Source organism: Lepisosteus oculatus, chromosome 16, assembly GCF_040954835.1.
Source record: "Lepisosteus oculatus isolate fLepOcu1 chromosome 16, fLepOcu1.hap2, whole genome shotgun sequence".
Classification (NCBI taxonomy): Eukaryota; Metazoa; Chordata; class Actinopteri; order Semionotiformes; family Lepisosteidae; genus Lepisosteus; species Lepisosteus oculatus.
The window spans coordinates 18,365,265-18,377,106 of NC_090711.1; the positions used below are offsets into that span (position 1 = coordinate 18,365,265).

The window sequence follows — 11,842 nt, forward strand, 5'->3', positions numbered from 1 at the left end:
TCCGCAGGAGATCTGAATCCCCAGAGATTGGATGAGTATTCAACTTCAATGCATTACAGTTGAGAATTCAATTGTTATCCCAACCAGTTGATATCAATTTAATTCCTAAGAGTTATGCACTTGTTTTGAGTATCTAATGTAGAAGTTATAACCAAGTGCATTTACGAAACGGTCTAAATGAATGATATACTGAACGTATGTCCTCTTGATATATGTAACTCTTTGTAACTGATTGAATATATATCTTTTGTATTCTGATAACCCTCTCGATAAGATCTGTTAGGTTTATATGCATATTTTATGTATTAATAAATGTATCCTCGTGTATTAGTACCTGTGTGTGTGCGTTGTTTGAGTTATGTCGCATGGTTGGATTCTAAAGCCATCAAAAGAATCAATTTTGTGATTTACTGCTACAATTAATAATTGTCCCAGTAAATGCCCAAACCCTACAGAACTGGTGCCTTCAGAGAGCACACTACATTACATTTTGGCTATGGCAACATTACACAGGCGAATGGGGCAAAGGAACTTCCAGATGGAGCGTGGGAGGAGTTCATTCAACGGGCATCGGGATCTTGTTCGGGTCCCACGACTTTGTAGTGGAAAGAAGTGAAGTGGGCGTGGCCGGTAGGCTAATGAGCGTGGATGTTGTGGTGAGTGGAGTGAATTTCCGGTTTGTGTGTATGCTCCTGCAGTGGCGGCACAGCGCTCTGCCTTTTATGCGAATTTGGCCCCCTTTTGTTTAACGAATAGGAAAGTGGTTATGGGAGGAGATTTTAATATTGATTTGAAAGATAAGGACAGCCCGGACGTAAGGTGTATGCATAAACTGTTAGGGCAATATGGTTTGATAGACTGTGTTGTAAGACTTCCTAAGGGGAAACCTGCCCCTACGTGGAGGAATGCAATGGGTTTAGCCAAGAGGTTAGACTATATCTTTGTATCCGGAGACTTGGGGATAGGGAGTGTGTTAACATTTCCCTTTTGGCACTCAGATCATGACATTTTGATGGTTGAGATTACTGGTACTGGTATTAAGTTTGGAAAAGGGTTCTGGAAACTTAACACTGAGATCCTAGAAGATGCTGAGTATAGGGAACTAATAAGGAAGAAGGTGGCAATGTGGAAAAGAACAAGGTGTAGGCAATCTTCCATTTTAAAGTGGTGGGAATTAGTGGATTCAGAAAGAAACAAGGGAATACTGCATGAGAAGACAGATAGCGGAAAGGAAAGAAGGAAGAGTTTGAACCGTCTATATGAGAAAAGCAACGAAGGTTTACCGGTGGACTTAGAAGAGATTTATACACAAAGGAAATTGAGGGACTACTACGAGAAAAGAGCACGCAAATATCTATTTAAGTTACATATAGATAAATTGCAGTACTCGGAAACTTGTTCAACATTCCAGTTCAATTGTTTGCGGAAAAGGCAGAGAAGGAGGGTGATGGAGGGGATACAGAATAATTCAGGACAGTTGGTGTCAGATAGAGATGGAATGCTAGAAGTGGCACTTGAGTTTTACCAAGAACTTTTTACAGATCAGGAAATAAAAGAGGAAGCAGTGCAAAGAGTGTTGGGAAAGGTGTCACAAACAGTGACAGAGAAGGAGAGGCTGAGCATAGAAGAACCCTTTACTTTAAAGGAATTAAACGAGGTCAAGAGTGACATGAAAAAGGGTAAGGTGCCCGGTGTCGACGGCATACCTGCTGAGTTTTATGTTACGTTTTGGGATGAGTTGAGTGACGTGCTGCTTCAGGTTATGAATGAGATTTTTAAAAAGGGGCATATGGGACTTCGATGAGGACAGGGATTTTAACATTGCTGTTTAAAAAGGGAAGGGCTACTGACTTAAAGAATTGGAGACCATTGATGCTTTTGTGCACGGACTACAAGCTTTTTGCCAAAGTACTCGTGAATAGACAAAAAAAGGGTACTACCATCAGTTATTGGCATAGAGCAAACGTGTGGGGTTCAGGGTCGAAAAATAAGTTGGACCTTACAATTGATAAGAGATTTAATAGCTTGGACAGGACAAAGGGAGCTGTCTCTTATGTTAGTAAATCTGGATCTGGAAAAGGCCTTTGACAGGGTCTCCCACTCTTCCTTGTGGAAGGTGATGGAGCGGATGGGGTTTGGCCCAACCTTCATTAGATGGATTCAGACCTTTTACACAGAAGTGGGAAGTAAGAGCTTAATAAATGGGTATATTGGAAATATGGTTTGGCAGAACTCAGGGGTAAGGCAGGGATGCCCTCTTTCTCCTTTGCTTTTTGTCATTTACATTGAAGCCTACGCCCGTTTAGTGTGTCTAGACCCGAAAGTGGAGGGGATATTGATACCTGGGGGTGGTGGACAAAGGGCTAAGATAGCCCTATATGCTGATGATTTAACTCTGTTCATGTCTTCTGACGCTGACCTGCAGAGGGCGCTAGAACTTTTAGAGCTTTTTGCTGCGGCTTCTGGTGCTAGGTTGAATATAGAGAAGAGTAAAATCAAATTTTTCGGGAAATGGAGAGACAGGCAAGATAGAGTGAGTGGACTTCAAGTCTGTAGGGATCCAATGCGGATACTGGGAGTTCACTTTAAGGAAGGGGATGCGGCCAACTATAACTGGCTAGAGAAATTGGAAAAGGTGAGAGTAAGTCTAGGCCAGTGGTCAAATAAAAGTTTGACTCATATAGGTAAAGTGCTTGTAATCAAGATTGAAGTTCTGTCTGCTTTGAGTTATTTGGCAGCAGTGTATCCGATACCTTTGAGATTAAATAGATATTTGATAAGAGAACCTTTTTGGTTCATATGGGGGAAAAAATATGATTATATAAAGAGACCTGACATGTTTAGACCTACTGGGAAAGGGGGAAGGGGAGTTCCAAACTTGCCTATGAAGATTAACTGTGTATTTGTGGTTTCTTTGTGTGTTGCTCTTAAAACGCTGTTTGTTCACACATCTCAATACTTTGTGAGGTTTTGGTTAACAGGGAAATTAAGAGGGATATTTAAATGGGACAATAAGATCCCCACGGTGAAGACTTACCTTGGCACTACCGGCATGCCACGGTGTGGATCCAACGACACACAAATGGGGTAGAGGCCGCATTGCTGCTCAATCACAGAGTACTGTACAAAGAAGCTGCAACAAACGACAGAATGGAGTTGGTTGGTGGATTGCCAGATGAAGTATGGGGTCAAATACAACCCAAAGAATTGAGCCACGAATTGATGGACCTGAACTGGCTCATAGCCTGGCAGCGGCTCCCGGTGCGCAACGTTTTATATAGGCAAAAATTGACCTTGCAGAGAACATGTCCTAGAGCACTATGCAAACAACAGGAGACCATAAACCATGTATTTTGGGAATGCGAGTATGCAAGAAGGACGTGGGAAATGTGTAATGGAGTGTTTGAGAAATTGGTACCGAGATTTGTAGTCACTCTGCAAATTATATTGTACGGAATAAAGAAGGGGACATATCCACGTGGGGTTGGTGTAATGTTATGGATATTAATAAGCATGGTGAAACTGGAGTTATGGAGAGCACGGAATAAGTTGGCCAAAAACGGGGTACATACAAGTGAGGTGGGTTTATATAACAGTCTCTTGTACAGAATTAGAAATGAGTTAACATTGGATGTAAGGAAAAGGGGATACCATGCTGCAAAAGAAAGATGGAAGGGTTTATTTGTTTACTATAAGGTTTGAAGTGACTTTTAGAAGTTAGGGTTACAATTGCATAAGGGGTGGGATTATTAGGGGAATGGTGGAAGTGAATAATGATGAACTGTGATATTGATTTGCTGTGTATTGTTTTTGATCGAATTGGTATTAGTGTAACAAAATTATTGTACTGTTTGTGATATGAATTTGATTGTTGGAATAATTTGTATAAGGAGTGAAAATGTAAATAGGGTGACGTTGTGGGGGGAATTGTTTTGGAAATTGGGATGGGACGCTGGTTGTATATAATGGGGTTAGGAAAATGAGCGAATTGTAAGTTTGGGAATGAGGATTTTGGTTTAATTAGCATAATGGGCAGGATTATGGAGATGAGCAGGGTTTGGGGTTATGTAGTGGGATTTGAACAGATTTGTTTTGTGTTGTAACAATTTTGTTGATAAGTTGAATGGGAATTATTGGTAGAAAAAGGAAGTGCTTAACGGATATATTGGTTTTGTATTATGTTTGGGTTTGTGTTATAAGGTTGGTTGTCTTTGGGTCATGACTAATGTGTATTTTGGTTGTTTGTGATTTGTTTGTTTATATTTGAAGGTTTGCTTTTTGTAATAAAAAAAGCAGTTCTTATCAATTTAATATCTGATACGTCCCCCATCGGGGGACCACATATTAAACGGATTTTTGGAACAGGGAGCTGGATCAGGAGCTTGCTCCGTCCTCTCCACACATCGGCCCGGTATTGCAGTGCCTCCGGGAGCGGTGCACCACCTTCTCTCAGTGGTGAAAAGAGAGACGTAGCTAGCTAGCGAGCAAGCAAGCGAGGTGGACTGGAGCTCTTTCTTCTCGGGTCTCGTCTCTCGTCCATCTGTGTGCGTCTCTGTGTCTGTCTCTCTCCCCCTCCCTGTCTCCATCTCCGTTCCCGTGCTCCCTCTGTGCGCTTTCCCGCGTCTCGACTCTCTGGGCAAGCAGGCCCAGCCCCCTTTTCGGCTCCTGTGCGTTTTCCCTCCAAAAAACTTAGTATATCCACCATTTTCTTTTTTTTCGGCGTGCGTGCGTGCGTGCGTGTGTGCGTCCCCGTCCCTCCCTCCCGAGAGAGAGGGGGAGCAGAGTCCGGCGGCAGGCCTCTGGCTGCAGGGAGGCCGGCAGCTGCGCGGGTCCCGGGCTCCAGAGGAGTCTGCCTGCGCCACTGTGCGCCAGTGGAACGCCCGCGCGTCGCTCCGCGCCTTTGGGGGCATCGCTTCTCGGCCTTTTGGCTAAGATCAAGTTCAAGTGGCGTGCCCGCAGTTCTTGTCTTTCCAAAGGTCTAGAAGGCGATCGAAGACCCTGAAGAGTGTTTGAGCTGGTATCGCTCTAGGTTGAGCCTAGGGGCTTAAGGCCAAGCAGCAGCTGAGCTGGGTGGGATCCCGCAGCAACGTTCTCTCTCTCTGCTCTCTCCTCTCCCCACCCCTTTCTCTTGCTCTGCCTCCTTGGCCTCTTGGCTGGGAGTAGGTATACGTGGCCTGCCCGTCGAGACTCGGAAGCGCTATCCGCTCCTTCTCTCTCTCCCCCTCTCTCTCTCTCTCTCTCTGCCTCCTTGGCCTCTTGGCAGGGAGCAGGTACACGTGGCCTGCCCGCAGTGCTTGCTTTCTTCCTCGAGACCCGGAAGCACTTTCTGCTCTCCTCTCTCTCTCTCTCTCTCCTCCTGCGCCTGCACCTAGCTGGGCTTTGCCCACAAGGACAAAGGCTAGGGCACCCTCGCTGCTCCTTTAGCTCCTTTTACTCTTTACCTCTTTTCCCTTTTTCTCCAACCCAGATAGCAGACACTATCTGATCCAGTTCGACTGGACCAAGCAAACGGAGACGATGCCGACTGCGAAATCCTTCTTTATGACCTTCCTACGAGGGATCTTGCAGTTGGTGGCTGGAGATCTCTACTGCCTCCAGGACAACAAGGCAGAGAGATACATGGAGGCCTACATGGCCACGGACGCCTCGTATGAAAAGGCAACGAGACTGATCAGGGAAAAAGGCAAGGTAAGCACCCCGGTTTCTCTGATTTCAGGCCGGAGCCTATGAGGAAGACGAACCAGAGGACCATCACAACCTCTACGTACCAATGGAACGGGTAACAGCGTACCTAGGGAGGTATGTAACTGTGGTGGGAAAACCGAAAGAGGTCAGGGACGAAGGCGTCTGGTACGGCAAACGCCAGTACCGAGTCCTCCTGAAGGAGGACCCAGAGGGCGTTGACGGTTTCCAGCACCCCCCGGCTCGCTTCAACATCGGAGCCGACAGGGGGTACCTCTACTACCTCAGGATGCCAGATTTCTGAAAGAAGTGCAGACAGTCCGGCCACAAGGCAAACACGTGTGACATCGTCAGATGTCACAACTGCAATGAGGACGGGCACCTGGCAAAAACCTGCCGGGCAGCCAAGAAGTGCGACGGATACGGGAGAGAGGTGAGAACAAAGAACCCGCACCTCCCCCACAGAGAACCGAAACTGCCGAGGCCACAACCCCAGCTGCACCGGTGCCACAAGATGGCCACCAGGAAGATGGATAAAATGGCCGACCGGAGGAAGGACCCTGGATAACTCCCAGCAAGAAGGGAAAGCGGGAGAAGAGAGCCAGGGCGGATCCACCTTCGGAAGGACAGAAAAAAAAAAGTGGTAAGGGAGAACCGTTTCCTCTAGGACTTTCTTCCCTCGAGGCCCAGGAACAACCAGAGGAGGTGTCCCAGGAAATGGAAACCCTCCCCCCCGAGGCCCAGGAACAACAGGAAGAGGCAGCCCAGGAATTGGAGCCCCCCTCCCCCGAGGCCCAGGAGCAACTGGAGGTCCCCAAAACTCCTGGAGAAAGGGAAGAAAGGAGTCTTCCCGAAGTGGTGGCGAAGAGTATCCTTGAGGAAGACTAGGATTACTTCAAAGCCGCCCTGGAGCCCGGACTGATGGTAGGGCTGGACCTGTCCAGCATGTTTACTTTTCAGTCCCCAGCGAGACCTGGAGGGAGCCCAGCATATTCCCCCCAGGACCCGAACGAGAGGAGTTACATCTAGGCTAAACAGTGCCCAGATGTAGACTCCCAAGTTTCAACTGTAAGCACAGAGAGGAGGTTTAACTTTCACTAGTTTAATCATGACTGTGAAACTAACCTTCCTAACAACTAACGTGAGAGGGCTGAGAGACCCGGTGAAAAGACGGGGAGTCTTTCATGATCTGGCCGGTGGGAGGGGCCTAAGCTAAGGAGGCCAGGCGGCTGGCGCCCCCTGCGGCTGCGGTCGTTGTGGGGCCGTTGACAGAAGATCAAAGAGCATGGCCCCCACCCGGGACTGGCAGGGAGGCCGGCAGCTGCGCGGGTCCCGGGCTCCAGAGAAGTCAGCCTGCGCCACTGTGCGCCAGCGGAACGACCGCGCGTCGGTCCACGCCTTTGGGGGCATCGCTTCTCGACCTTTTGGCCAAGATCCAAAAGCGCGTGGCCTGACCGCAGCTGGAGGGCTTACCACAAGACGAGAAGGGTGAAGGACGGAGAGAGTGGCGGACCCTACCAGAGGAGACTTCATTACGAGGAAGGCAACAAGGCTGCAACCAGGTGGAAGACACCCTTTGAAGACCGCGGAGTTCGGAAGATCTTGAGCCACCACTGGAATCGCTCTGGGTTGAGCCCAGGGGGTGAAGGTGGGGCTCCCAGATGACGGCACTGGATGAGTTGCCTTTCTCTTGGGCGGCCGGGCACCCTCTGTCCCGTGAGGGGCAGATGCGGCGCACGGTGCGCTTTGTGTTGAAGAGCCAGGAAGATGTAGCAGAATGGATGGTCAGGCGGACCTTCGAGAGAAGAATAGCATTTGATTTTTTAGGAGTCAGGAAGGAAGATATCCTGTGCATCCAAGATTTTCAGAATAGGAACCTCTACGATATAACGGTAACCTCGGAACCCGAAGTGATCAGGGTATGGAACAAGGTGGAGCTTTTGAGGAATACAGAACCCTTGGTAAAATTCGTAATTGAACCTCTGTTCGCCCGTGAACTCCTGACGATCACTGTCCACATGTTTAATGGCAATGTACCAGAGTCTATTGTCTCCATCTTTTTCAAGAGATTTGTAGATCTTCAGGGCGAGGGGAAAAAGGTTGTGGATAAGGAGAATGTCTGGACGGCCAAATGGCGGTATATGGCGAGGTTCCAGACCAGTTTGATGACACCTGGAGGCGTGTTGCACCCCCCGGCTACCTTCAACATTAGCCCCAATAGAGGTTATCTTGTATATCCTGGAAAACCGAAAACGTGCAGACGATGTGGGCAAGAGGGGCGCCTGGGGGTAGATTGCAAGACGGAGATTTGCAGGAGGTGCGGCCGAATCGGGCACGTGGCGATGATGTGCCGCCACGCCTTGGTGTGTAACCTGTGCGGTGAGGAAGGCCACCTGTATAGGAATTGCCCAAAGAAGGTCCGGAGCTTCGCCTCAGTCGTCTCGGGTGAGGTGGAAGGGCAAGCTTCAGAACGGGAGGTAGAAAGGGACGAAGAAGAGAGACCTAACCCCCAGCCAGAAGAGGAAGGAGGAGGGGGTAGGCCCCCCCCTTCAACTGGGTCGCACTTCTCCTGGTCCGAGCAGGCCGGAGAAGGGGCGATGGAAATAGAGACAAGTCCCCAGCCTGAAGATTTAATCGAGTCAGAAGAGAGTAGCTCCATACCTCTGAGTGTAAGATCAGGTCCGGACAGAGTCCCCCTTTGTTCTGGTCTCCCCATCGTTATCTGGATTTTTGAGCCCTGGTAGCAGCCCTGGTCCAGAAGATACCCCGAGCCGACACCAGTGAAGTTGACCCCCCCCAAGAACGCCCGAATGAGCCCCTTGGAACACCCCGAGTACAAGCCTTCTTCCCTTTCTCCATGGATTATACCATCTGCTCGGTCAACGTCAGGGTCCTGAAAAACAAAGTCAAACGTATTGCGGTCTTTAAAGACTTGGCCGAGAGACGTTTTAGTTTTTGTTTCCTTCAAGAAGCACACTTGGGGTCGGGGAGGGACGTTCTTGACTTCAAGAGCGACTGGCGTAAAGGGGACTCTTGGTGGAGTGTGGGGGGGGGTACATTCTTCAGGAGTGGGGATTCTTAGCGGATCGCCGAACTTCGTGGCTAATGAGGCCACATCGGTTGTCCCCGGACGCCTCCTAGTGGTAGACGGGGTATGGGACACAATGCGGGTCCGGTTGATTGCCGTTTACGAGCCGGCAGAAAGGCGCCTACAGGCGTCCTTTTTAAGAGAACTAGAGCCTCTGCCCTTCACTAATCGCTCCATCCTAGTGGGGGGCGATTTTAACATCGATGTGAGTGATGTGCGTGGTTCGGGTGTGAGCGTGTTGTGTGAATTAATACACTGGTTTCATTTGCAGGACTGTTTTGAGGGAATTGGCCCTGCCTCTAAGGTTTATACCTGGAGCAACGGGTGGGACAGTTTCAGGCGGCTGGACTACATTTTTACCACTTTAAAAGGAGTAGTCCAGTCCAGGCGGGTTGTTCCAGTGTGGTTCTCTGATCACCTCCTGCTGGCTGCAACCGTGATCCCTGAGGCTTCCACTTACAAGACCCGGTACTGGAGGCTGAACGTGCAGGTTCTGTCCGAGGCAGAATATCTAGCCCGGATAGTGGACCTGCTGGGCAGCTTCCAGAGAAAGAGGTGGAGTTTCCCGACGGCGGTCCTTTGGTGGGAAGCCTGCAAGAAGGCTATAGCCAGGGCCTCCATAAGTTATTGCCGGCACAGGCAGTCTGTGGGCAGGGAGACTCTGGCCCGTTTACAACGGGAGCTAGAGGCGGTGTACGTGGCCTTCAATGGTGGCGGTTCCTTCGATGCGGCCAAAGCCGCGGAGATCAGAACTCTTTTAAAAGAGATTTGGTCTTCGTGGGCTAAAGACTTCCTGTTTAGGCTGAAGGGCGACCTGATTGAGAAAAATGCTCGTCCCGCTTCTTTGGCTCAGTCAGGGCGAGGCAGGCAAAGACCAGCTTCGAGGCCCTCCGCCAGGCAGACGGCACGATGACGAGCGAGGGGCTACAGATGGTGGAGTGTGCCTTGGAGTTCTATAGGTCTTTGTTTGCAGAGAAACCTGTAGACTCGAGCCGGTGGGAGGACTGGTTGACGGGCATTGGAGGGAGAACTAAGGTCGCCCTGGACCTGGAGGGGAGTCTGACTGCCGTCGAGTTAAAAGTGTTAAAAAAAGAGTTAAAAGAGTTAAAGAGTTAAAAGTGGTGGCAGATGGATCCAGACCCTGTATAATGGAGTGGTGTCTCGGGTGAGTATCAACGGGAGATTGGGGGCCGGGGTGTCCTCTGTCTCCCCTGCTCTACATCCTCTACTCTGAGCCCCTCCTCCATGTGATACGTAAGGATCCTCTGATTGAGGGTGTGGTAGTCCCAGGCAGCGGGGGTGAACAGGTGAAGGTCGCGGCGTATGCCGATGACATCTCCCTGTTCCCGACGTCTGACAGGAGCATTTGCCGGGTACTTGAACTGATTGAAGAGCACTCAGCCAGCACAGGGTCCCTTTTAAATAGGGACAAGTGCACAGTCAAGTACTTCGGCAAATGGAGGGACAGGAGAGAAGAGGTGGGGGGCCTTCCCCTGGAGTCGGGCCCAATACAGATCCTGGGCATCCGTTTCCACTCGGGTGATTCCGCCAGGTTGAACTGGGAGGACAGGCTGCGGAAAGTGAATCAAAAATTGGGCATGTGGCAGGACAGGTCACTGTCCCACTCTGGTAAGGTGCTGGTTTGTCCTGTGGACAAGGTGTTTCCGCTGCCTGTTGGCCTAAGAAGAGACCTGGTGAGAGCCGTCTTCCGCTTCATTTGGGGCGGAGGTTACGAGTACATCACCCGGGTGGATATGTGCAGACCGATTGAGGAAGGGGGGAGAGCTGTCCCAGATTTGCCAGCTTAGCTAGACACCTTGTTCATGGCGGGTCTGTGTAAGACCCTCCACGAAGACCCTGACCACCTGTGTGTTTATTTCATAAGGCTGTGGCTGGCTGCCACTGTAAGGCACCTCGTGGTCTGGTCAAATAGGACACCTAGCGCGGAGCGACTGCCCCCGCACTATGGGCATGCTAGGAAGTGGCTGAGAAAGCACCCCGAAGCCAGAGAAGGGCAGGCCCTAGTAGACCACAGGGCCTTGTACAGGGCAGCGGTGGCAAGGACAGCCCCAGCGGTGGTTGGGGTCTCAGAAGGGGCTTGGCGGCAAATCCAACCCGCGGGCCTGGATAACTGACTCAGAGACCTGAAGAGTGCTTGAGCTGGTATCGCTCTACGTTGAGCCTAGGGGGTTAAGGCCAAGCAGCAGCTGAGCTGGGTGGGATCCGGCAGCAACGTTCTCTCTCTGCTCTCCTCTCCCCTCCCCCTTTCTCTTGCTCCGCCTCCTTGGCCTCTTGGCTGGGAGCAGGTACACGTGACCTGCCCGCGGTGCTTGCTTTCTTCCTCGAGACCCGGAAAACCTTTCTGCTCTCCTCTCTCTCTCCTCCTGCACCTAGCTGGGCTTTGCCCACAAGAACAAAGGCCAGGGCTCCCTCGCTGCTCCTTTAGCTCTCTCTTTTTCCCTTTTTCTCCAACCCAGATAGCAGACAAGAGGACACTGATCCGGTTCCACTGGACAAAGCGCCGACTGCGAAATCCTTCTTTATGACTTTCCTGCGAGGGATCTTGCAGTTGGTGGCTGGAGATCTCTACTGCCTCCAGGACAACAAGGCAGAGAGATACACGGAGGCCTACATGGCCACGGACGCCTCGTATGAAAAGGCAACGAGACTGATCAGGGAAAAAGGTAAGCACCCCAGTTTCTCCGATTTCAGGCCGGAGCCTATGAGGAAGACGAATCAGAGGACCATCACAGTTCACACATACAACCTCTACGTACCAACGGAAGAGACGCCAATACCGAGTCCTCCTGAAAGAGGACCCAGAGGGCGTCGCCGGTTTCCAGCACCCCCCGGCTTGCTTCAACATCGGAGCCAACAGGGGGTACCTTTACTACCCCAGGATGCCGGATTTCTGCAGCAAGTGCAGACAGTCTGGGAAATAACACAGCCAAAAGAACTGGACAACAAACTGAAGGACCTCAACTGGATGGCCATACACAAGAGACTGGCTACCCGAGAGGTCCTCTACAGACACTCGATCTCCAGGAATCCGCATTGCCCCTGGGACACGTG

At 50.5% G+C, this 11,842-nt stretch overlaps 1 pseudogene; it reads left to right on the plus strand.

Annotated features, from left to right (window-relative positions):
* The first annotated feature begins 4,270 nt into the window (after window positions 1-4,270).
* On the plus strand, window positions 4,271-4,445 carry LOC138223495 (U2 spliceosomal RNA; annotated as a pseudogene).
* The last annotated feature ends 7,397 nt before the right edge of the window (window positions 4,446-11,842 follow it).